At 39.5% G+C, this 23,371-nt stretch overlaps 1 long non-coding RNA gene and 1 pseudogene across 1 annotated transcript; one reads left to right on the top strand and one right to left on the bottom strand.

Annotated features, from left to right (window-relative positions):
• Positions 1-386: 386 nt before the first annotated feature.
• On the bottom strand, positions 387-22,952 carry LOC122824433 (annotated as a pseudogene).
• Positions 19,884-21,405, top strand: LOC122824495. Its single transcript, XR_006369515.1, has 2 exons — positions 19,884-20,190; positions 21,259-21,405. It is a non-coding gene; the product is annotated as an uncharacterized LOC122824495 (long non-coding RNA).
• Positions 22,953-23,371: the final 419 nt, after the last annotated feature.

Genomic DNA, 23,371 nt, shown 5'->3' with positions numbered 1-23,371 from the left:
GTCAGCCGGTCAGTTCCCGAAACCACAGATAAAAAAAAGGGTCTGATGTGGAAATCTAATCATAATTTTAAAAAATCCACTTTTCACAGGTTTTGATCACTGAGCTAATGGCTAAGCAGAAATATTTATATAGATTTAAAATAATTTCAGAATATAAATATTTAATAATATTCAATCTGAAATCAGATTTTAATTAATTAATTTTGACAAAGCGTCAGTAATCGTTGTTAAGTGAAAAACAATAAAAAGAAACAGGAAGAGACTTTCAGTTTTTATAAAAGGAAGAGACCCAGATGTTTACAGATTTTTTATTTTTATACATCCATGTTTAATATGATGCAGATAAAAACATTATAAACTGTGAGTCGATTTTACGATGAAGAAAATCATTTTTATTCATTTATTTAAAGTCAAAAGAGCCAGAAGCTTGAAAAATCCTATAAAAATATAAAACCTGGCTGTAATAACGTTCTCTGTTTTTCCTCCATGATTTTCTGAGGGTTTCTCTCTGATTGACATGTGGTTTCTCCCCCAGCTGGGGGCGCTGTGGCACAAGCCGGCTGTCGGTTTAAATGTTTGAGTTTCCAGCCGGTTCTGGTCAGAGCATGGTGGTTTCGGTCTGCAGGATGGACTGGGCCCGGGTGTTTCTGGGAAACTGACTGTTGTTGTGGTTTGCTGACAAGCGGCGGAGCCCGTAGTCCTGCAACACGCAGCGATTCGTGGATAAACTCCTCCATGTTCTCCGCAGCTCCGCCTGAACCTGAGGAGGAAGAGGAGGAAGAGGAGAGGAGCTGTCAGACTGACTGACTGACTGACTGACTGACGTTTCCAGAGACAGAAGTGGGCAGGAAGTCTCACCTCGCTGTTGAGGAAGCAGTAGAGGACGGCGACGATGAGGCCCTGAAACAAACAGAACAACACTTCAAACCTGATAAACAACTCAGTTTATCGTCTCTGAGATTTTAAAGATCGTTTTAGATTCTGTTTTATTAATTTTAGAAATTAATCGCGCTCTTCCTGCCGATTACGATTTTGACTGATACAAAATGTTTTGTCTGAAATGTTGCTCCATACAGTAAGAAATTTGTTGCCTTGGCAACAGTGGAGTAACTATTGTTAATTATAAACCTGCAGACGTAACTTGGAGCCCCGGTCTGTCAGTCAAACCTTTCTCACCAGAGAGCAAGAGAGGACAGAGGTCGATTCCCAGACCTTTGCCAAGCCAGATAAGATCGGTGGATAAAATCGGCTTCATGTGTAAAAATCAGCCGATCACCGAAATCTGCACCGATAAATCGGCTGGCTGACAAATCGGTGCACCAGTAGTTAATTTTATTTTATTTTCTGCTCCTGATGTCCAGCTGAACAGTCAACAGTAAAAACAAAATTCATAAATTGTTAAAACAAAAATCTTAAGGCGTTAGGGTAGGTACCCCAGGAACCCTCAGAACCCTGAAAGGCTCTGAAGGTCCAAATGTTTCCTGACCTGGAAGGAGCCGAGGCCGAGGTCGAAGAAGATCTTGATCTGCTTCAGCGTTTCATCGTCCGGCTCCATCAGGTAGAAGAAAACTACATAGTTTATTCCAAACAGAGGGATCAGCAGCAGGGTGGACTTGGCCAGCCGCCTGGACAGTCGGACAAACACAAGGAACTACAACAGGAACTACAGCAGGAACTACAACAGGAACTACAGCAGGAACTACAGCAGGAACTACAACAGGAACTACAGCAGGAACTACAACAGGAACTACAGCAGGAACTACAACAGGAAATACAGCAGGAACTACAGCAGGAACTACAACAGGAACTACAACACAAACTACAGCAGGAACTACAACAGGAACTACAGCAGGAACTACAACAGGAAATACAACAGGAACTACAACACAAACTACAACAGGAACTACAGCAGGAACTACAACAGGAACTACAGCAGGAACTACAGCAGGAACTACAACAGGAACTACAACAGGAACTACAGCAGGAACTACAACATAAACTACAGCAGGAACTACAACAGGAACTACAGCAGAAACTACAACAGGAACTACAGCAGGAACTACAGCAGGAACTACAACAGGAACTACAGCAGGAACTACAACAGGAACTACAGCAGGAACTACAACAGGAACTACAGGAACTACAGCAGGAACTACAACAGGAACTACAACAGGAACTACAGCAGGAACTACAGCAGGAACTACAACAGGAACTACAGCAGGAACTACAACAGGAACTACAGCAGGAACTACAACACAAACTACAACAGGAACTACAGCAGGAACTACAACAGGAACTACAGCAGGAACTACAGGAACTACCACACAAACTACAACAGGAACTACAGCAGGAACTACAACAGGAACTACAGCAGGAACTACAACAGGAACTACAGCAGGAACTACAACAGGAACTACAGCAGGAACTACAACAGGAACTACAGCAGGAACTACAACAGGAACTACAGCAGGAACTACAACAGGAACTACAGCAGGAACTACAACACAAACTACAACAGGAACTACAGCAGGAACTACAACAAGACTTTCCACACTGACAGGACAAACTCAGAACAATCAAATCAAGTTGAGTTTAACGATGAAAATTATTTTTTACAGTACCTGTACTGTGATTGGTCGTTTCCTCCGATGTCTGAGCTTCGTAGTTTCTGCACCAGGATCCGAATGATGCTGATGAACAGCAGGAAGTTTATCTTCAGGAGAAACAGAGCAGACATAGACGGGGCTTTTATGTCATAAAGAAGTTATTTTTATAGCGTAAAAAATAAATAAATACACTTTTAAAGAGAACAAAAGCAGAAATTTAAATAGTGCAGGAGGAGCGCTAACGGAAAACACATTTCAACCAGGTGAAGGTGTCTAAAAACCTTTAAAATAAATAAATCTCACGATGATGGACGTCATGATGGGCCAGTTGATCAGCCTGTCAGGAACTGGGTTGTCGTTGATCTCCCAGCATCTGACGACAAATAGGAACCGTTTCCAGAGATTCAAATGTTCCCTGAAGTATTCATCACATTGGTTTCACCAGGTGTCATGGCGGTCCAAACTCACCTGGTGTCCTCCAGGTTGATCCGGCTGACGATCCAGGCCACGGTGAAGACAGAAGGGATTCCTGAGAGAGAGAGAGAGAGAGAGAGGAGATTAGTCAATAAGACAAAACTCCTTAATGATGATAAAAATGTTCTAGTTCTAATTATAACATGGAAAATGTTTTGTTAGAACTGAAATAATCACTTTTCCAAAAACATTTTCTAAAACAATTTCTCACTCCTAAGTTAGTTGTGTCTTATTTAAAGTGTACTGAGATATTTCCACCATAAACTAGACTAAGATACTGGGTTAGTTTTTGCAGTGTAGATCTTCTCTGACTGAATGAAGCTGATAGCTGAGCCGGTGCGGTGGTGCAGCGGGCGGATGGACGTCCGGCTCACCCCAGCCAATCAGCATGCAGACAGAGAGGCGGACGCAGCAGGTCCGGATGACCAGCAGCAGCATGTGCAGATAAAGACCCTCCACCAGCAGCCAGAAGAAGTTGGCCATGACGAAATAGTGGAAGAAAACCAGGCTGGTCTTACAGCCCACCTGGAACAGATGAAAACACACAACAAGATATAAAACCTGCAACAACATATAAAACCTGCAACAACATATAAAACCTGCAACAAGACATAAAACCTGCAACAAGACATAAAACCTGCAACAAGACATAAAACCTGCAACAACATATAAAACCTGCAACAACATATAAAACCTGCAACAAGACATAAAACCTGCAACAAGACATAAAACCTGCAACAACATATAAAACCTGCAACAACATATAAAACCTGCAACAAGATAAAACCTGCAACAACATATAAAACCTGCAACAAGACATAAAACCTGCAACAAGATAAAACCTGCAACAACATATAAAACCTGCAACAACATATAAAACCTGCAACAAGATAAAACCTGCAACAAGATAAAACCTGCAACAACATATAAAACCTGCAACAACATATAAAACCTGCAACAAGACATAAAACCTGCAACAACATATAAAACCTGCAACAACATATAAAACCTGCAACAAGACATAAAACCTGCAACAAGACATAAAACCTGCAACAACATATAAAACCTGCAACAACATATAAAAAAAAAACAACATATAAGATAAAACCTGCAACAACATATAAAACCTGCAACAACATATAAAACCTGCAACAAGATAAAACCTGCAACAACATATAAAACCTGCAACAACATATAAAACCTGCAACAACATATAAAACCTGCAACAAGATAAAACCTGTAACAACATATAAAACCTGCAACAACATATAAAACCTGCAACAAGACATAAAACCTGCAACAACATATAAAACCTGCAACAACATATAAAACCTGCAACAAGACATAAAACCTGCAACAAGATAAAACCTGCAACAACATATAAAACCTGCAACAACATATAAAACCTGCAACAACATATAAAACCTGCAACAACATATAAAACCTGCAACAGAAACCAGGACATGAAATGGAGGAAAAAAACATTTATCTCCTTTTTTATTTTTAGTTTTTCACCTTCAGTGAAAATGATCTGCTTCGTTAAATATATCACCATAAATATTGTTAGACTTTTCAGCAGAAGGTTATCTGTGTTGCACAACAACGCTCTCAGTTTTCTGTCAGTTTTTCGTGTGTTTTGTGTTTTTCCGAATGCTTTCTGTGTATTGTCAGTTTGTTTTCTGTGTTTCTTATTTGTTTTCTGTGTGTTTTCTGTGAGTTTTCTGTGTGTTTTCTGTCAGTTTTCTGTGTGTTTTCTGTGAGTTTTCTGTGTGTTTTCTGTGAGTTTTCTGTGTGTTTTCTGTGTGTTTTCTGTGAGTTTTCTGTGTGTGGCGTCACCAGAGACAGCTGTGTGCTGCAGTCGGTGCTCTGGTCCTCTGAGAACAGCAGCGTGTCTTTGATCAGCACGGCCACGGCTCGCAGCATGAAGGACACAAACAGGTTCAGATGGATGTAGTTCCTCATGCAGTGGAGCCTCCTGCACACACACACACACACCCACACACGCACACACACACACGGAGCGTCAGGAGGAGTGTTTGCAGGGAGAGTCGACCCGGTGAGTGACATGTCGTCCAAACAGCAGCTGCAGTTCCTCCTAACCAGTCAGACTCTAACAGCGAGCTGCTATCGACTCAGGAAAACAAACCAGTCCGGGTTTAACGAGCTTCTGCTGTTAATTGGTTCATCTCATCTCCACGTTCCTGAGTTTCTTCACAGAGAAACCGGTCTGGGAGTAAACGCTGAAACTCCCACATGCTGGACGCTTCGTCATAAACGTCTCTCCTCACTATAAATAAAACCTCTTAAGAAGATAAATGCAGATTTAATAAACTGGACGGCGACGCAACACGATTTATAAACTCTCTCCTTTTACAGGATTTTCCCAGAAAAGTTTCAGATTCCTAAAATCTTTTCATGTTTAGACAAGCGGAACAAAAATCTAACATAAACTTTATGCTTTTGCTGCATAAAAATGCCGCCTGGGTCAACAAGCATTTTGGTGAAGATGAATTAAACATCCAGATGTGAGTTGATCCTTACAGACGTTTATTTATGATCAGAAAAAATAACTAAGCTGTCAATATTTTACTTAAACAAACAAAGAAGTCAGATTTAGAAATGTGTAAATTATTCTAGATCCAAAACTCAGGAAGTTTCTGCAGTTTATTGGAAAAAATTTTCCAGATTTTTTAGGTATCAATTGGGAAAAAAATGACAATTTAATCATTTCTGATCAGTGAAATCAGGATTCAGGTCATTTCCTTTGAAAATATTTGCTGTTTTCAGCCAAATGAATGAAAATCAGATGAGAGCAGCAAAAGAAAATCACTGAGAAAATCTGACTTTATCTGTCAGTTTTATCCTGATTATAAACAGAAAGTCTCCATTTATCAAAAGTCAGGGGCCACAGACAGTCAGGGAGGGGCCACAGACAGTCAGTGAGGGGCCACAAATGGCCCCAGGCCACATTTTGGACACCCCTGAACTAGACCAACATACTGTCCAGCATTTCTTCGTTAATATTATCAGAAAGGATCATTTTCTCACGTTTGAAGCAACATAAAGCTGAACATCTGCTGGAAGGCAGACGACCAGGCTGTCAGAACCGACCCGGTTCTGGTCCAGAACTTCTCACCCCGAAAACATCCATCTGGTTATGTAACAAAACAATCCGATTAAACTGAAAAAAGTTCTTCTTCTGCAGCGTTTGACAGGCTGCTGGTCTAAAATGTTTCACTTCCAGCTTTTATTTGAGTTTCTATGAAAGTCGATGTGCTGCAGACTCAGAGTTTTAATGCAAACAGGAGACTAGCTCCAGCTTTGCTGCGGTTTGGGAGCGTTGTACCTGAAGGAGCAGATGATGGCGGTGCCGGTGATCAGAGCGACGAGCGACAGGCTGTGACCCAGAGTGGACAGGATCTGGACCACTCTGTAGAAGACCAGCTGCGCCGCAACACACAGACATCACTTTATGAGAAACAATGAGGCCGTTCATCATAAAACATGAGGCGCAGCTGGGCTGGCCGCCGTGAAACCACATTATGTTTCATAAACACAAGTGAAAATGGATTATGAGACCCAAAGCGAGGACAGCGCCGCTGTTTATAGAAAACTTTCTTTTGTTCAAATAAATCTCATCTGAGTGCAAAAATGTTTACGAGAAAAGACACAAATTCAACCAAGTATTTGTGAAGACAGGAGAAGAATAAGGCGGCTTCACAAAAAGCTGAACAATGCAACATTTTTACTGAAGCAGCTTGGAAAACACAAACTTTCTCTTGTTTTAAATAAGATGTGAAGCAGAACGAATGTTTCCCTCCTCAAGACAGGAAAGACAAGAAAACACGGCACAGCAGTGAGATGATTTGGAAAGAAAATGATTCATTTCAAATGATCAATCAGTTAATATTTAAAAATTACAATAACCTAAATGACAATAATTCATTTAAGTAAAAAAAATAAAAGAATCAGTACAGAAATCGACTGGGTTTAGAAAAATGTCACAAAAGCAAAGAAAACGATCAAAGTTGCATTTTTTTGCATGAAGTGATTCAGGAAAAGTATTTACAGAAGAAAAGGTCTAATGAAACCTGAGGCCCTCCACAAACCAGAGGAACAAAACCAGAGTTCCCAGTTTGTTCCTCTGAGCAGGAAATGGTTTGATCAGCAGTATTAAAGTTCTGCAAAACGCTGAAAAACACAAAATCTTACCAGTTTCTAATGCAAACCTGAAACAACCAAACAAACTTACAAGAATCGTTTCTGCAAGATAAAGTAGTTTAAGTAAATAATTCCTTAATATTAATAAAAAATACTAGTTCCACTTTTATTTCACTTACAGATTGTTCCTGATGTTTTAAGTGAAACCAGTGTTTTCATATCAGTGTTAAAGAGTCATTGACTCACAATAAGCTCCTTTATCTTGTTACTTAATTTTGTTTTATTTCAGGTGTATTAACATGTTTGCACTAGAAACCAGATAAAAAATCTTCGTACGTTTTTATTTTCCACCTGACTGAGGAGAAAAACTCTTCCAGATGCATTTAAACTCTTTAAATCAAGAGTTTTAAACTCTGAAGTGAGTTCTCAGAATAAGTCTCCAACAGGAGGAGGCTCTTTCAGAATAAGAGCGGGGGTCTGGCGTTCATCGCTCTCTGGTCAGCCGTAAACAACATTCCCCACCGCTGACACCCAAACACTCAACATATAGTGTAAAAATAGCTGCATGCATGTCTGGAACCTGAACGCGACGCGGAGCGACGGAGACCTGGAGACTCGTAGAGTCTGAACTGGTTCCCATGACGACGATTCCAGTAGGAGATCCAGGAGAAGAGTGTCGGATATTTACAGCGACATTCCTTAAATATTTCCTTATTTGGAAACTCGCAGCTCTTCTCTGCTTTTATCTCATTTATTCAACTCATTTCTGCTCCAATATTCTCAAATCAAAAACTATTTTGATTTCTTACAACCCAGATCGCCGTCAAGCTTCACTCGATATTTACAAGTCAAAGTTTATTGATTTACAATTTACAGCAACCTCAGCAGACCAAAGAAGAGAAATGATAAAACAAGACATGAAATTAAGGTAAATGATGATAAAACTGAAAGTAAAATACCAAAAATAACACAAATAAAAAACCTCGAATAAATTAAGTACTTTTTTATTTTATTTTAGCCATCTGGTGATAAAAGACAAACATTTTTCTTGTTCTGTCTGAAGTTAAATCAAAGCAAATTTTTCTTGTTTTAGTTTTCTTAAAATAACTAAAATTATTTCTATTTGCTAAATAACAGAAAATATTTTTTGGGAATTTTTTTTTTTGCAGTTTTTTGGTCCAGATAAATAAAAGTAAATGTCTTTTAAAACGTCTGATTGGTCAAACCTTTTGGGTTTCCTGCCACATTTTCATTTAGTTGCTCTTTAAATCTGTTGTAGAAATGAAACACATTCAACCTTTTACAGCTGCAACTTTGCAGAGTTTAGTTTGACTTTGAGTTAAGAAGCTTCTTTGACAGAAAAGTTGGAATTTACTGCAGAAAATCCAAACTTTTTGCTTTTTCTGCTCTTTTCCACCCACTGGTTCATGGATTTGTGTTTGAAAACGTTTAGTGTTAAACTAGGACTTCAGCAGACAGTTTTGCTACTTTCCTGTTCCACCAGCAGACGCCCCTGCAGGCTGTGGCTCTCTGAGCATCAAGCCTCTGTAGTTTACGTTAACAGCACCGGAGTGTAAACTCACAGCAAACCGAAGTGAGTCTTAAATGACCTCAGAGGTTTGGACCAACGTTCTGTGGTCTAACGGATGAATCCTGCAGAGTGTCTCTGTAGCGTCTCTAACAGCTTTATGACTTTACTTCCTCCAGCCTCTCTGTGTTCGCTGCACATAATCAAACCCAAACAGGCAGAAACCATCATGAGCTGTTGGTTCTGAGCTAAACTGTCTCTTTATTTTCACCTCAAACACGTAGATATTAAATTAAAATTTCAGGTTTTACTGAAATAATTTACAGAATTAGCTTTCATGTTCCATTTTCCTCTGGATCTCCTGGAGGTCCGGTTCCTGTTTTAAATGCAGATTAAGGATTAGCAGCCGTGACGGAGTTACGTTGGTTTCATGAGACGTGGTGTTGAAAGATGTGCAGGAACAAATCTGATCCACACTGACTTAACGGACCTGCTGACTGGGAGCGTGATACCGCAGGGCCCGGTCCGAGGTCCTGCAGAGTCCAGCCGTCTCAGGAAGAACAGCAAACTAACTAACGGCCGTCACGCTGCAGATCAGTTCTCCTGCTCAGTAAATCCTCAAACTGTTTCAATTTCTGTTTCTCTGATGCAGAACATTAAAGCCAAAATAAACTGATTTATAAAAATAAACTGATTTATGAAACTAAACTTTATAAAACTAAACCGTTTTTTTCCAGCCGTATCAGAATGACAATATTTTGCTTTTTTTTCACATCATGTGATCAACAACCAGATGTTACTACTGGCAGAAACGTAGAAGAAGAAGACAGGAAGTGGTTGCAAGATGATGGAGCTGCATGTTTTTAGTGACTTATCATGTAAAAGAACTTATTCATGTGTGATTTTATTAGTTTCTTATTTAAAGGAAACGTCTTAACTGCGTTTTGGACTCTAACTGTATCCTGATGAAGGAATCGCAGCTGCTGTGGAAGAACTGAGGCTCCATTCTGCTCCAGTTCTCTGACCTTTCCAGACATTGTGATGTGGAGAAGATAAGAAACAGCAATAAAAACCTTTTAATCACGTTTAAAAAACTAAAGCCAGTTCTAAAGCACAACATGAAGGAGGATGAGTGTTTTTATGGAGACAATAAAGATTCTGGCTTTCTGCTTAAACCGCTTGTTTAAAGCTATAAAGCAACAAATCCTGGAATGCAGTAAGTAATAACTGGAAGGTCAGAGTTGAGCTGCATGGCATCGGACTGCAGGCCTCCGGGTTAAAAAACGGGGTTCACTCAGGCTGCGGCTGGAACCGCAGACAACACGGAGAAAAGGTCCAGAACGGACCTGAAACCAGCAGGAAGAAACCTGCAGCAGCGTCACGCCACCGTTGATCCTCCAGCGTCAGGCGGAGGCGGCAAACTGCAGGACCTGTGTCAGGTTAGCAGGCAGAAACGGATCCAGACGAGCCGAGACGGAGGCAGACGGATCCAGACGGATCCAGACGGATCCAAACGGATCCAGATGGACCCAAACGGATCCAGACGAGGTCAGATTAGAAAGCAGAACGCCTCGACCGCGAACTGAACCCCTCAACTGGGAGGTAAAGCCAGCGTCTCGCCACAAACCACCTGATTAATAACCTGAGATCCAACCAGAGCAATCCTAGGAATCCTGAACCCCACATGACCTCTGACCTCTGCATCCTCACACTCCAGCAAGTCACCAAAGTCTTACCACATTAATCTGGAGTAGTGAAGCGTCTGTGACGTCACATCTGGTATTTTGTACATGAATAAAGCTATAAATAAACTGACAACAACAACTGGAAAACATTTTCAGTCCCTCACTTCTGACGTCCAGCAAAAACAGAAACATGACAACATGAAAAGTAACTAAGGAGCACAGAAATGAACAAAACCCAAAACCGACTCAAGCAACCAAAGATGCTGACAGTTATGGGTTCAAAAGCCCTGAATCTATTGATCCAGTTTGAAGTAAAGAGACTGAAACCACTGAGCAACAGAAACATCAGGAATCAACAATTAGCAACTGGCAGCTGTGAGTTTCAAACCAACATCCTGTAAAAAAACAAAACAACAAAAATGATCCCAGGAAGAACATTAAAGTCAGTAACCATGGAGTGATAGACGCTGTTTGTGTTTCAGTTCCTGCAGCCGAATTCACAGAAAAACTCTGATTTATCAGTAAAACTGTTCCATACCAACATGAAACCACTCTGGTCGGATTCTAGAAATCCTGCAGGTTAAAACTGGGGCTGTGGTTTGTTCACTACCTGCAGCAGCTTTACAAAAGTGGGTCAAACTAGAGATTTAATGCAGTTTTTGTCCTATTAGGGCAGATTTACAGCCTCTGATCTGTAACTGTTTCCTCTCTGCTTCAGGACGGGATGTTTCAGTTCTGTGGCTGAAACACACAGAGGAGCAAAACTGTTTTTCATTTTAAGATTGAAAAATGAAACTTAAATGCTTCTTCAATAACTACCATAAAATGTCTCATAAAATGTTTAAGTTTTAGTTTATTAATCCTCTTAATGCAGACCTATAAATGACTCAAACATAATAAGGTGTGAGATAATTTATAGTAGGACTGGTGAAATGTTTTTTACCAGCAACCTGTTATAGAAATGAGTTAATTCAACTGAATATATAAAAAACATGACGGATTTCCCACAGTCTGGCAGGAACTAGGAGTTTTACTCTGAAAGAGCTGCTGGCTGAAAACCAAATCCCATGTCATGTCTCTGTTTTTCATCTGGAGACAGTTTTATCAGATCTGGCACTTTTCCACTTTAGAAAGTCAGAAAAACTTTAATGTCACTGAAGCTGACTACAGTCTGGTGTTTCAGAAAGGAAAACATGACGAATAACTAAAACCTGTAAAACAAACCTCCTGTGAGGGACGTTTCCCTGCATAATTAGTAAAGAGTTAACGATTCTGCAGAGAAAAGCCTGATGTGAAACCAAACAAACTCACAGAACCCTGATTGGAGGATCAAAACCCAAACAAAGCAACATTTCACCTCAACAGAAAGCATCAGAGCTGCTGCAGGAGCGCTGACGATCCACCCTACGGCTGCAGATTCAGGGTTTTGAACGCACCCCGTGGGGTTTTTGAACGCACCCCGCCGGGTTTTGAACGCACCCCGCCGGGTTTTGAACGCACCTCGTAGGGTTTTTGAACACACCTCGTGGGGTTTTGAACGCACCTCGTGGGGTTTTGAACGCACCCCGCCGGGTTTTGAACGCACCTCGTAGGGTTTTTGAACACACCCGTCGGGTTTTGAACGCACCTTGTCGGGTTTTGAACACACCCCGTCGGGTTTTGAACGCACCCCGCCGGGTTTTGAACGCACCTTGTCGGGTTTTGAACGCACCCTGTCGGGTTTTGAACGCACCTCGTGGGGTTTTGAACGCACCTCGTGGGGTTTTGAACGCACCTCGTGGGGTTTTGAACGCACCTCGTCGGGTTTTGAATGCACCTCGTCGGGTTTTGAACGCACCCCGTGGGGTTTTTGAACACACCCCGTCGGGTTTTGAACGCACCTCGTGGGGTTTTTGAACGCACCCCGTCGGGTTTTGAACGCACCTCGTCGGGTTTTGAATGCACCTCGTCGGGTTTTTGAACGCACCCTGTCGGGTTTTTGAACGCACCCCGTCGGGTTTTGAACGCACCTCGTGGGGTTTTGAATGCACCTGTCGGGTTTTTGAACGCACCTCGTGGGGTTTTGAACGCACCTCGTCGGGTTTTGAATGCACCCTGTCGGGTTTTTGAACACACCCCGTGGGGTTTTTGTACGCACCCGTGGGGTTTTTGAACACACCCCGTGGGGTTTTTGTACGCACCCGTGGGGTTTTTGAACACACCCCGTGGGGTTTTTGTATGCACCCCGTGGGGTTTTTGAACGCACCTCGTTGGGTTTTGAACCCACCTCGTTGGGTTTGTTGCTGACGTCCAATGAGCAGGCGGCGCCGATGTCGGGATAAACCGATGACCAGCCTTTCTCCGTGCAGTTCCTGTTCAGGTTACCTGAAGGAAACAGAAACAGTTCAGTCTTTTACACTGTAAAACATTTCAGCAGCATTGAGTTGTGTCTACTATCTTCTGCTCTTTTTGTGAGTTTGTGAAAGACAATCTTACCACTAAAGTTGTGTTGACTTTTTATTACTTTTGTCAAACCTTCAAGAGTTGAATAAACTGGAGTTTTTAGGTTAGCACTTTAAAAAAAACTGAAGATAGAAAAAGACAGGAGTGGAAACTATTTCCCAGAAAGCTTAGCGGCGTGTTTTTTTTTTTTAACTCCTTGATTTCCTCCTATCATTTAAGTATTTTCTTTCCATCGGCATCTTCAGTCTTTGTTTTGGAAGTTTATCCATTATTATTTTTAAACACAAGCCTTCGGTGAGCTAACTGTAGCGCCGCACTTTGAGCCGACGTCGCTCATCATTCAAACTGTGGTCCGACGGCGGACCACAGTTTGAGAAAGACTGCTGCATGTGGATTAGAAATGCTTTAATTTGAAATGTATTTTTAAATAATTGCTCCACCGTGAGAACAGAGCAGTTCCTTTAAATCTTTAGGAGAATAATTGCGTCTGTCCTCCAGCGCCCAGCAGGACGGACATTTTGGAGCCTCAGCTGCTGCTGATGACTCCATGTTTCATCACTTCAACAGCTGACCTGAAGCTTTCTTTTGTTGCTTTGTGCTGCAGCATCGAGGCGGATGAACCACCCAGAGATAACGACACTTACCCCGATCAGAAACAAGCTTAGAGGGGAAAAAACGCAGCAAAAAACAGGATTTTAATGAACGAATCAGAGAAAAAGATCCAGAAATAAAAATATAAAAAAACCCACAGAAACAAAGAAATGTTTTTACTAACAGCTACACAGGAGACTGAATCCTCTAGATGATAAATTGTTAAATTGGCTACCAGATCTATGGAGGACTCAAAATGCCAAAATCAACAACAAATAAAAGGATTTAGAAAAGAAAAACAATAATCATTAAAATTATGTTGCAACAATTTTCTCTTTATTTATTTATTTTGCTATGATTTTGTAAAGTATTAAACAGAGTAATCACTCCAAAACTACTTCTTATTTTAGAGATGTCGCCAAAAGAAAAGATGCTGCAGCCCAATAAATCAATAAATCAATTAATCAATTAATCAATTAATAACATGATAAATTAAATCAAACTCAAAAGTTTCCATTTGGATGATTTATTGTTTTTCTCTTTTTACCAAAAACTGGATGATAAAAGTTTCCAGTCTGATGATTTGGTATCAACTTGGATCATTTTGATTTATTTGTCGTTTCTGTTGTTTTTTTGAATATTTAAAATGTTTTCCAGAGTTAAATGTTTGTTTGAACTTAAAGTTTATTTATCTTTGAGAATGTGTTCTTGCATTATTATGTTGTCAAAACTACAATATTATCTTTTATTGCGATAACTTCTGGAATAATTTATTGTCTATTAATATTTCTTACGGTGACATCATCACTTTGCATCAAAATGCACGAAACGCTGCGAAGAATCAAGAAGCTGAGATTCATCTGCAAATTAAATTCACATCAAAATTATTTATTAATCCCAAACAAAACATTAAACGTTGCTCCATATTACAGGAAGTCTGGACTCTAAACGAATATTTTATTTCGCTAATAAAAACATTTGACCATAAAAAGTAACTTTGCAACCTGGTGGGTCAGAAAATCCCCAAAAAGGGAAAAGTGGTGAGATTCCTGACAGAAAGCGATGGAGGAAGAGAGAGGCTGAGATTTCATCAGAAAGTAAAGTTTCACGTTTCTCAAAGTCGGGATAATCATCATCTGGGTTCCCTAATCTCATTAGCGGATTAGGATCCTCAGAAATGTTTGTGCAGGACAGAGAAAAGGCTGTGAGGTCGGAGCGAACTTTAAAACTATGAGCTCCTCATCCGTCCGGACAGAAATCTGATCCTCATGAAGATTTTCTCCTCATCAAAACTCCTTCCCAACATTTCAGCCGTTTTCATTCACAACGTTTATTAATTACCACCAGGTTTTCCTGCATTTTTAATCCTAATTTGGATTATAGTCCAGCTCTATTGTTATCAATATCACTGGCAGGAAAACAGTTTCCGTTTTTTATTTGATTCAATAGGAATTTGTTTTTACCAAAGTTTTATCTTCATATCTGTTTGTTTTGTGTTTTAATCCAGATTTTTTTCTCTCCATCTGAAGTAAAATCAGGTCGGTTAGAATCAGCAAAATTATTTTTATTTGCTACATTGAACAGTTTGATTTTTACCAGACTGTAACTTTAAATATTTGGACAGATTAGAGCAAATCTGATGCCTCATTAGAGATAGTAATTATTTTTATTTACTGGAGTTTGGTTCTAAAAAAATTATATTTTTTTATATTTGTGGAAAACATCTTATTGAGGTTGGAGGGAAAATGTTTATTTTTAAGAAACAAGAAACAATATTCCTTCAAAACTTTTATTTGTTTATTATTTAGTTTGAATAATAAATTTCTCTTTTACCAATTAACTAGGATTATATTGGAAATTATGTAAATGACTTTGTATGATTGGATTTATTCTTAAACAACAATATTTAAACAAACTGAAACCAGTTTAAAAAACCCTCCAGATGTTTTAATGGTTTCCTGTTTGAACTTTACGTCTCGTAGATCAGACGGGTCGGATCTGATCCTTTGAAGAGCAGCTTCAGATTTCTGCTGAACATCTGATATGACCGTGTGTCAGATTATAATCTAGAATAAAATAAAGATATTTTATTTAATCCACCGACGGCAGAGATGTTTGTTTTATTCTGGAAGCTCTTCTAGGTTTCTCCTTTAATTTCTAGTAGCGTTTTCTGAGAAAGACGAATGAGGAAAGGAGGAAGTGTGTGTGTGTGTGTGTGTGTGTGTGTGTGTGTGCATGTGTGTGGGTGTGTGCATGTGTGTGTGTGTGTGTGTGTCTCACCGTTTTTACCAAACAGAAGCAGAAAGGGGGAGGGGCATGGGAGGGTCAGCACTTCCCCAACAGCAGCGCTGCGTCAACAAGAAACGTTGTTCCACTCGCCTTCGCATCCTGCACAGAGACACACACACATCCACACACACACCGCCGACACACACACGCCGACACACACACACACGCCGACAGACAGACAAACACAGACAGACAAAGTGAGAGCTGCAGGTCTGAGCTTCCTGTTTAGCTGAGCTACTGGTCTCAGACTCTCATCATCCATAAATCGAGGAACATGAAAGTTTTCCGGCGCTCTGGAAGTTTTGACACTCGGAGAATGAAAACCTCTTGTGATGTCATCGAACAGTGATTTAAGAAGCTGCAATAAATACCTGGAAACACGAAGCCTTTAATACTGCAGCTGCTGCTTCTCTACTTTTTTTAGATCTGCTTAGAAAATATTGAACTACTCACAGGTCCAGAAACGTCATGAAGTTTTACCAGTTTTATTAGTTATTAAAGCAGATTAAATGTATAAAATGAAGTTTCATAAAACTGATCCATTCATCATCACGATGTAATTATAGTTTAAATAAAATGGTTCCTGTTAATGAGCCCAGAGGGTCACCATCTTATTTTCCTCTGTTTTCTTTATACTCTATTTTTATTTCTCTCTGTTTCTCATTTACAGCACAGTTTGTATAATTTAGTTTTTTGTTTTGTTTTGTTTTGTTTCCCCCACCAGGGGGTCTTTTTGTGGCTCTAGTGTCCCTTATATGACAGTACGTTGACAGGAAAGGGGGAAGACATGCGGCAAATGTCACCGGGTCCGGGAATCGAACCAGCGACGGCCACGTCCAGGACTGAAGGCCTCCAAATGTGGGTCATGCTATCCACTACGCCACCACAGCACGCCCCATCATTTAGTTTTTTAACTTTAAAAAAAGTTAAATAAAAAATAAGATTCTGTTCTCATCAGTCATTATTCCAGGAGAACAGACGACTCAGATTTAATCTGAACAGCGTGGATTATCAGTGTGATGCTTGCAGAATTAAAATCTGGCCTCAGGTTTCACAGAAATCCTTCGTATCAGTTTGACCTTTTGGGTTCGACACGTTTCTGAGAGCAGAGCGTGAGAAAAACGCAGCGTTGCTCAATCTGCTGAGGCAACATGTTATCATCAGGCAAACTCAAGAAACGTTTCACCAGACCAGTGCTGGGGGATTGAGCCTGTAGCTTGTTTTTTATCTAATCCGTATTCACACAAAAAGACAGATTATCAAACTTTAAATCTTAAATTTCAGAACTTATTCTCAAGGTGAAGTTCAGGTCAGAGTTCAGGACAAAGGAGACTTTTAGTCCACTCTGTGGAAATGTTGCTTCATTCATTCATTATTTCTGCAGCTCCCCCCTGATCCCACCACTGCATTTTGATTAGTTTGAAATCTAGACTTTGACTAGGCCATTGCAACACATTCTCATTTGCAGCCATTCTGCTGCAGATTTGCTGCTGTGTTTGAGTTTATTGTCCTGCTGACCCAGTTTGGGCCAAACGTTTGACTTCATGGTCCAGTTAATGACCGCAGAACAAGCCCCGATCATTACTCCTCCACCACCGTGCTCAGCAGTTGTGATTATATGATTTTATTCCCTAAATAGTCTAGAAATTTACTTCTATTCCCAGACTGATGGGCAGCAACAACTCTTTCTCTAAACCGTTGCTCTTCTTCAACAGTTTACAGGAAAGTCTGAACTCCCAGAATGTCTTTGGAGAAAAGTGGATGGATCAGAGGGGACACTTTCCCAGAAGAGCTCTGAACAAAAACACCTGAAGAGTTTCGGATTTCAAGTTTATTTAACTTTCCTGTGATCTAAAGAGACGGGATTGTTTGGACCTGGCAGGTTTTTTCTCTGAGTGCGCGGTCTGACCGGGTCGCACTGACCCTGCGTGCGCTTTTACAAGGTTTTTTTTGTGTGTGTGTGTGTGGTTCCAGGAACTGACGATCTGACGGGACAAACCCTCCTAACCTTAGCAGAGTTACGGGACTTCAGATTTACTCCTACAGATCAGTGTGTGCTTTGAGTCATTTTTACTAAGCTGTTTCTTCAAACTAATATTTTTGTGATATTTTCTTTTATATTTTGCCCAAATTACACATATTTTAACTGTCAACATGTTACATTTTACTAGTTGTATCTTTAATTTACCCTCACACTATTATAGGATATATTTTACATTTGTGTAATATAAAGCTTCTTGATTGGATTCTTTGTTTTATTTCCTTTTTTAGCAAGTAATTAACCGTCTGCCGACTTTGCAAATCAACTTTCATAAATCTCTAACATTTCAGTTATCTAAATACTAAAAATTTTACTTTTATGTTTGAATTCATGTTCTACTTGATTCCTTTTCTGTAGATTTTGGGGGAGATTTTTTAACACAGTTGAAAAGTTAATTTGTTTAATAGAAATAAATGAAAACAAAGTTTATGTTTAACATCTCTGAGGTTTTTCTCCGTTAGTCTCCGGTGGGATTTAGAGAAGATAAAAGATGCGTTTCCATGTTACTAATAAATCACTAATATCTTAAGTATTGAGACAACATTCAGCACATCCTCCTCCTCATTTAAACCAGGAAACTCCTTTCAGTTCATGTTTTTGGGTGTTTTAGCCGTTTTTGTTGGATTTTTTTCAGCTGAAGCAGTTTTACCTTCAGCGCCAGCCGTCTGCTGCTGTAGTTGTGTCTGACATTCTCCTCTGGCTCGCTCCATCTCCCAGTACAGCCAGCAGTGAGGAAACCTCCCATTAACCTGTCAGGGCGAGGAGGAAATAAACATAACGGACATTAACACCAATGTTAACAAACCCGCCGTCTGTTGAATTCATGCTTCAGCTCTCTGGAGGAAAGTTCATGTTTGTGACTCTTGTTCACCTCTGGCTGCTTTCTGCAGCTCAGGGAGGAAAGTTAAGATGAACGGGAGCTTAAAAAATCTTCAGTGAGCTCATTCTGGTTTTATTTAACTCTCTGAGAAGCTGCACTACAAAAATACTAAACCTTACCAAGCAGTTTAGGTCTAGTTTATAGAACAAACATCTTAGTACATTTGAAATCAGACAAAACTACCTCAGCAGTAACTTTTCAGTAAAATATAGCAGCTTGTTTTAAGTCAATAATTTCTTAATATTGATGAAAAATGCAAGCTGTATAAGAGAAATAATCTGCCATTGGAATAAGACATTTTTTCCCAATTATTTCACTTAACTTTTTCATTAATATTCAGAAATTATCGACTTAAAACAAACTCCCGTCTTGTTGAAAAGTTACTTTGGTTGTATTTTGAGAAATTTGCACGAGAAAGCAGAACAAAAATAGTTGGTAATATTTTGTGTTTTTGCAGCGTAATCACACATGATGTGTTAACGCTTTGAGTCTATCTTCTTCCATGACCCCAAAATGTAGGACAAAATATAAAAAAGCCTTTTTTAGTTTTATTAACAGTTCAGAAATCACAAAGTTTGTCTTTAACAGCGGCCATCTTATCTTCCCACCAGCCCTGTTTAGTCCGCTATAATCACACTTTAGTCTGTTAGTCACAAAAACCAAAGTAGTGAACTGTAGTTCGCCTACTAATCTCGGTCTCTGTTCGGTTGAAGTGAACTCTGGTGCGGTTTGAAAGTAAACGTGACCAAACGGACAGGAGACCGCTCCAAAAGCAGGAAGTGGACTTACACACCAAGACATTCTGGAAAATACAGCCGAAACAACCGCGCTAGCTTAGTTCTAAAAAGAGAAATGGCTAGTTTGGATTGTTTTAGCCAGAAAAAACAACAGAAATCCTACAACCGCTAAAATCTGACGCTACTCCATTTTTGTTTACATTTCATGAACAAGGACGCTATACGCTCATTGTCTTCGTCGGAGGTTTTCGTGTTGTTTCCTTGTTGCCGCAGCGCCCCCACAGGCGAGGAGAGGAACAGTTTTCCAAAAGGTTTGGTTCACTTAACGCAGTGCAGCGTGAAAGAGATCCACATTAAAAAATTTAACACATGCTGCATGTTTGGTTCCAAACTGAACCAAGTCTTTAGTCAACGTCTAATATGGAACTACTTTAGAGAAAAATACCTTCAGTTCCTTAAAAAACTGGATTGGACAGTCGGGTGTGTCGCCTATCTTGAATTTTTGCGTGGTTTGAAGAATCCATGCTCCAGATGCTTTTATCGCCTTTTCCTTGTGTTGCCACATGTTGCTGCCCAACCTGACCGTTTTTCAGGCTGCAGATGGATGGCTGCCACCTCTGTGTTTAACGTCTGTGTGTTTCCTGGTAGGGCTGATGTAACCAAGGATACGCTCTCAAACACGGCGTACACAAACGGCAGAGCTTACAATACGGATGAAGCGAGAGTTCACACACCAAACCTGACTCCATTGATGAAGTGAGTGTGTGTAAGTGTGCTGGGAGGTCTGTTTTCACCGAGATATACTGCCAACATGTCAGCGCCGTCGGCCCACTTAGAACGCACATATTTCCTCCGCTTTCCTCACTTCCTGCTGGGATTGTTATTGATTTGAACCAACCTGCCACCTCAACGTGTTAAGAAATAGCCTTCCTATCTGCGTTTTCCATGTTTTGCAGCTCATATTCCTGCCGCACTGCAAAAACACAAAATCTTAACACATAAGATTTAATTTATGTGTTAACACATAAGAAACATTGGTCGAGTTTATAGTTTAAATATGTTAGTCCACCTGAAATAAGGACAAAACTAACTTACAAATATTTTTTAGAAACCCAGAAAATCTCCAAAAGTCAAAAGTTTTTTACTTTTTAAACAATTTTCTAGTTTTTTTGTCAAATTAATTTCAAAATGTCCGAATTTTTCTAGCTATTTTTTAATACTTTCAAGCTCAGAAAATTTAATTTGTTTTCATAAAAATGCATGAGATTAATGTCAAAATTTCTGATACTTTTCTAGCAAATTTTTCACTTTTCAAACTCAGAAAATTCAAGTTTCTGAATTTTTTTTCTAGCCAAAAATTCAGTTCAGAAATTTTAAGTTTTTTCTAGACGATTTCTGAGATTTATCTCAAAATTTCTGAGTTTTTTGGCAGAAATGTGCTCTTCCTTTTCTTTGTTTCCTATTTGCAATGGCCCTAATTCGCCGTGGTCGTTTTGTGATAGTTTTCCCTAAACGTAAACATCAACATTTTCCAAGATGCCCTCTTTGTGTTCTTATTTACATGACGACAAAAATTTCATTAATTGTGCAAGTAAATATGCTGCACATGTGGGTTTTAAGGGATTCAAATCTGTGATGTTCGAGAATAACAACAAAAATGTTATTTTAATGAGCATTAATAATACAAGCCATCCTTCTGTCATTTTTTTGATCTGTAACCTGCAAAGCAACTTTATCTATCTCTCTTGAGGAGTTTAATGTTTCTGGATGAATAATGAACCAAAAAATGAGAACATTTCCTGTCGGCAGACTCTTCTTCTGCAGAAAGACGAATCAGAAGGAAACATGGGAACGATCTGACCGTAACTCTCGTCAAACATCGATTCTTTGCTGTTTCTAAAACGTTTAAACTTCTCAGATGTCATCGCTGCAGAGACGACGCATCAGCGACAATAAAATTATTAGATTCGATTTGCAAAGTGATGCTGTGGGATTTTTAAAAGCTTTACAAGCTAATGCATTAAACATGAGCAAAATACCTCCTCACACTGCAAAAACACAAAATCTGACAAAGAATTTGTATTTAGTTTCTACTGCAAATATATTTTTACACTTGAAACAAGACAAAACTAATGAACAAGTCAGTTTTCAGTAAGAAATAGGAGTTTGTTTTAAGTCAATAATTCTTAATTTAATGAATAAAAACTATTCATTTGTTTCACTAAAAACAAAACATTTTCCCAGGTTCATAAGTGAAATAATCTGCTAGTGGAACTAGTATTTTTTTTAAATCAATATAAAGAAAACTAGACAAAAATATTTGGCAAGAATTTGTGTTTTTGAGGTGTAAATCTTAAGCTGTCACATAATCTGTGTCCTGAGTGGATTTCTGGACGGCTGACATTCACCTTGGATCCATCTACTGAAGCAAAAAGCCACTTAAAAAGTCAACTGTTAAATCAAACTCTGACAGGAACAAATCAGGTTTTTAGTTTCCAGATTTGAGCCAAAAGGAAATCTTAAAATGTTCCTCAGGCAGCCAGAAAGTGAATCTGCTCGTATTTTTTAGTAAAATGCAGCAGAGCCAAACGTGTCAGAAAAAGAGCTGGTTTATCAGTAATGTGGCCGCGTTTCACAAAGAGAAAGAAGATTCACAATTTACACTAAAAATGTGGACAAATCCCAAATAAACCATGTCTCAGACAGAATACACTGCAAAAACACAATATTACCAAGTAATTCTGTTCTAGTTTTTAGTGCAAATATTTTAACTTACTTGGAATAAGACAAAACTAACTTACAAATAACTTTTCAGCAAGATGTGATCTTCTTCTGAGTCAATAATTCTTTAATATTGATGAAAGTACTTGTACCATTAGCAGATAATTTAACTTATGCGACATTTTTCTGACGTTAAACCAGTGGAAGTAAAACTTTTCATCAATATAAACGAGTTATTGACCTAAAACAAGATCGTATATTTTTCTGAAAAGTTTCTTATTTCAAGTTTACTTATAAAATACTTATAGATAATACTAATAGTTTTATGACGTATTTATGAAAGAAAGTGAAAATAAAATAGAGAAACTGATGGAATAAGTAAGTTTCAGACGTCATGCAGCTCAGACGTTCAGGCTGAGTGAGGACTGACCGTGCGGATGAAGGAGACGCCGAGCAGCAGCAGAGCGAGGCGCTGCGTGAAGAACATGGTCGCATCTCATCCACCTGCAGTTCACCTGGCTGCTGTCATCCTGAGCGGGAAACACGTCCGAACCGAACCGAACCGAACCGCAGGCTGACAGGTGAGAGAGAGCTGCTCCTGAATCCCGGTCCTCACCTTTACGCGCGGTTCGGTCCAGGTCGCTCTTCTGTTCACCAGCGCCTCAGATGTGCAGACCGAACCGAACCGAGCCAGGAGAGTTTATTAAATCGCGGAAAGGTCCAGCTGAATGTGCATAAAGTCCCGAAGAGGCGGAACTCTGTGGTTCTGCTGGTTCCGGCTCACCTTCTGCATTTAAAGCGCGTCACCGACAAATGGCCCCCGCTGGACCCGGGGACCAGAGAGGACCCAGAAGTCAGAGCAATAACGTCCGACAGCGCCCTCATGTGGCACCTTCTGCTAACAGCAGATCTGTTTTAAATCTATTAAATAAAGGAAATAAAAGGAAGCTATAATTTTATCTAGAATATCTGTTAATTAAAAAACGATATGGTCAAAAAAGAAGAAAGTGAATAAAGACATTAAAAAAAGTCCAACAATAATCACCTTTTTGTTGCCAAAAGATGATTTAGTTAAAAAAAAAAACAATATGTGTTAATAATCTGCCAGTGGAACTAAATTTTTGAAAATCTATATTAAGGAATAATTCACTTAAACCAAGCCCCTTTAGCTTGCTGAAAATTATCTTTTAAGTTAGTTTTGTCTTATTTCAGGTGT

This window comes from Gambusia affinis, linkage group LG21, assembly GCF_019740435.1.
Source record: "Gambusia affinis linkage group LG21, SWU_Gaff_1.0, whole genome shotgun sequence".
In the NCBI taxonomy this organism is placed as follows: Eukaryota; Metazoa; Chordata; class Actinopteri; order Cyprinodontiformes; family Poeciliidae; genus Gambusia; species Gambusia affinis.
Note: the sequence above shows the minus strand (reverse complement) of the source record. Positions and strands in the feature narration are given on the sequence as shown.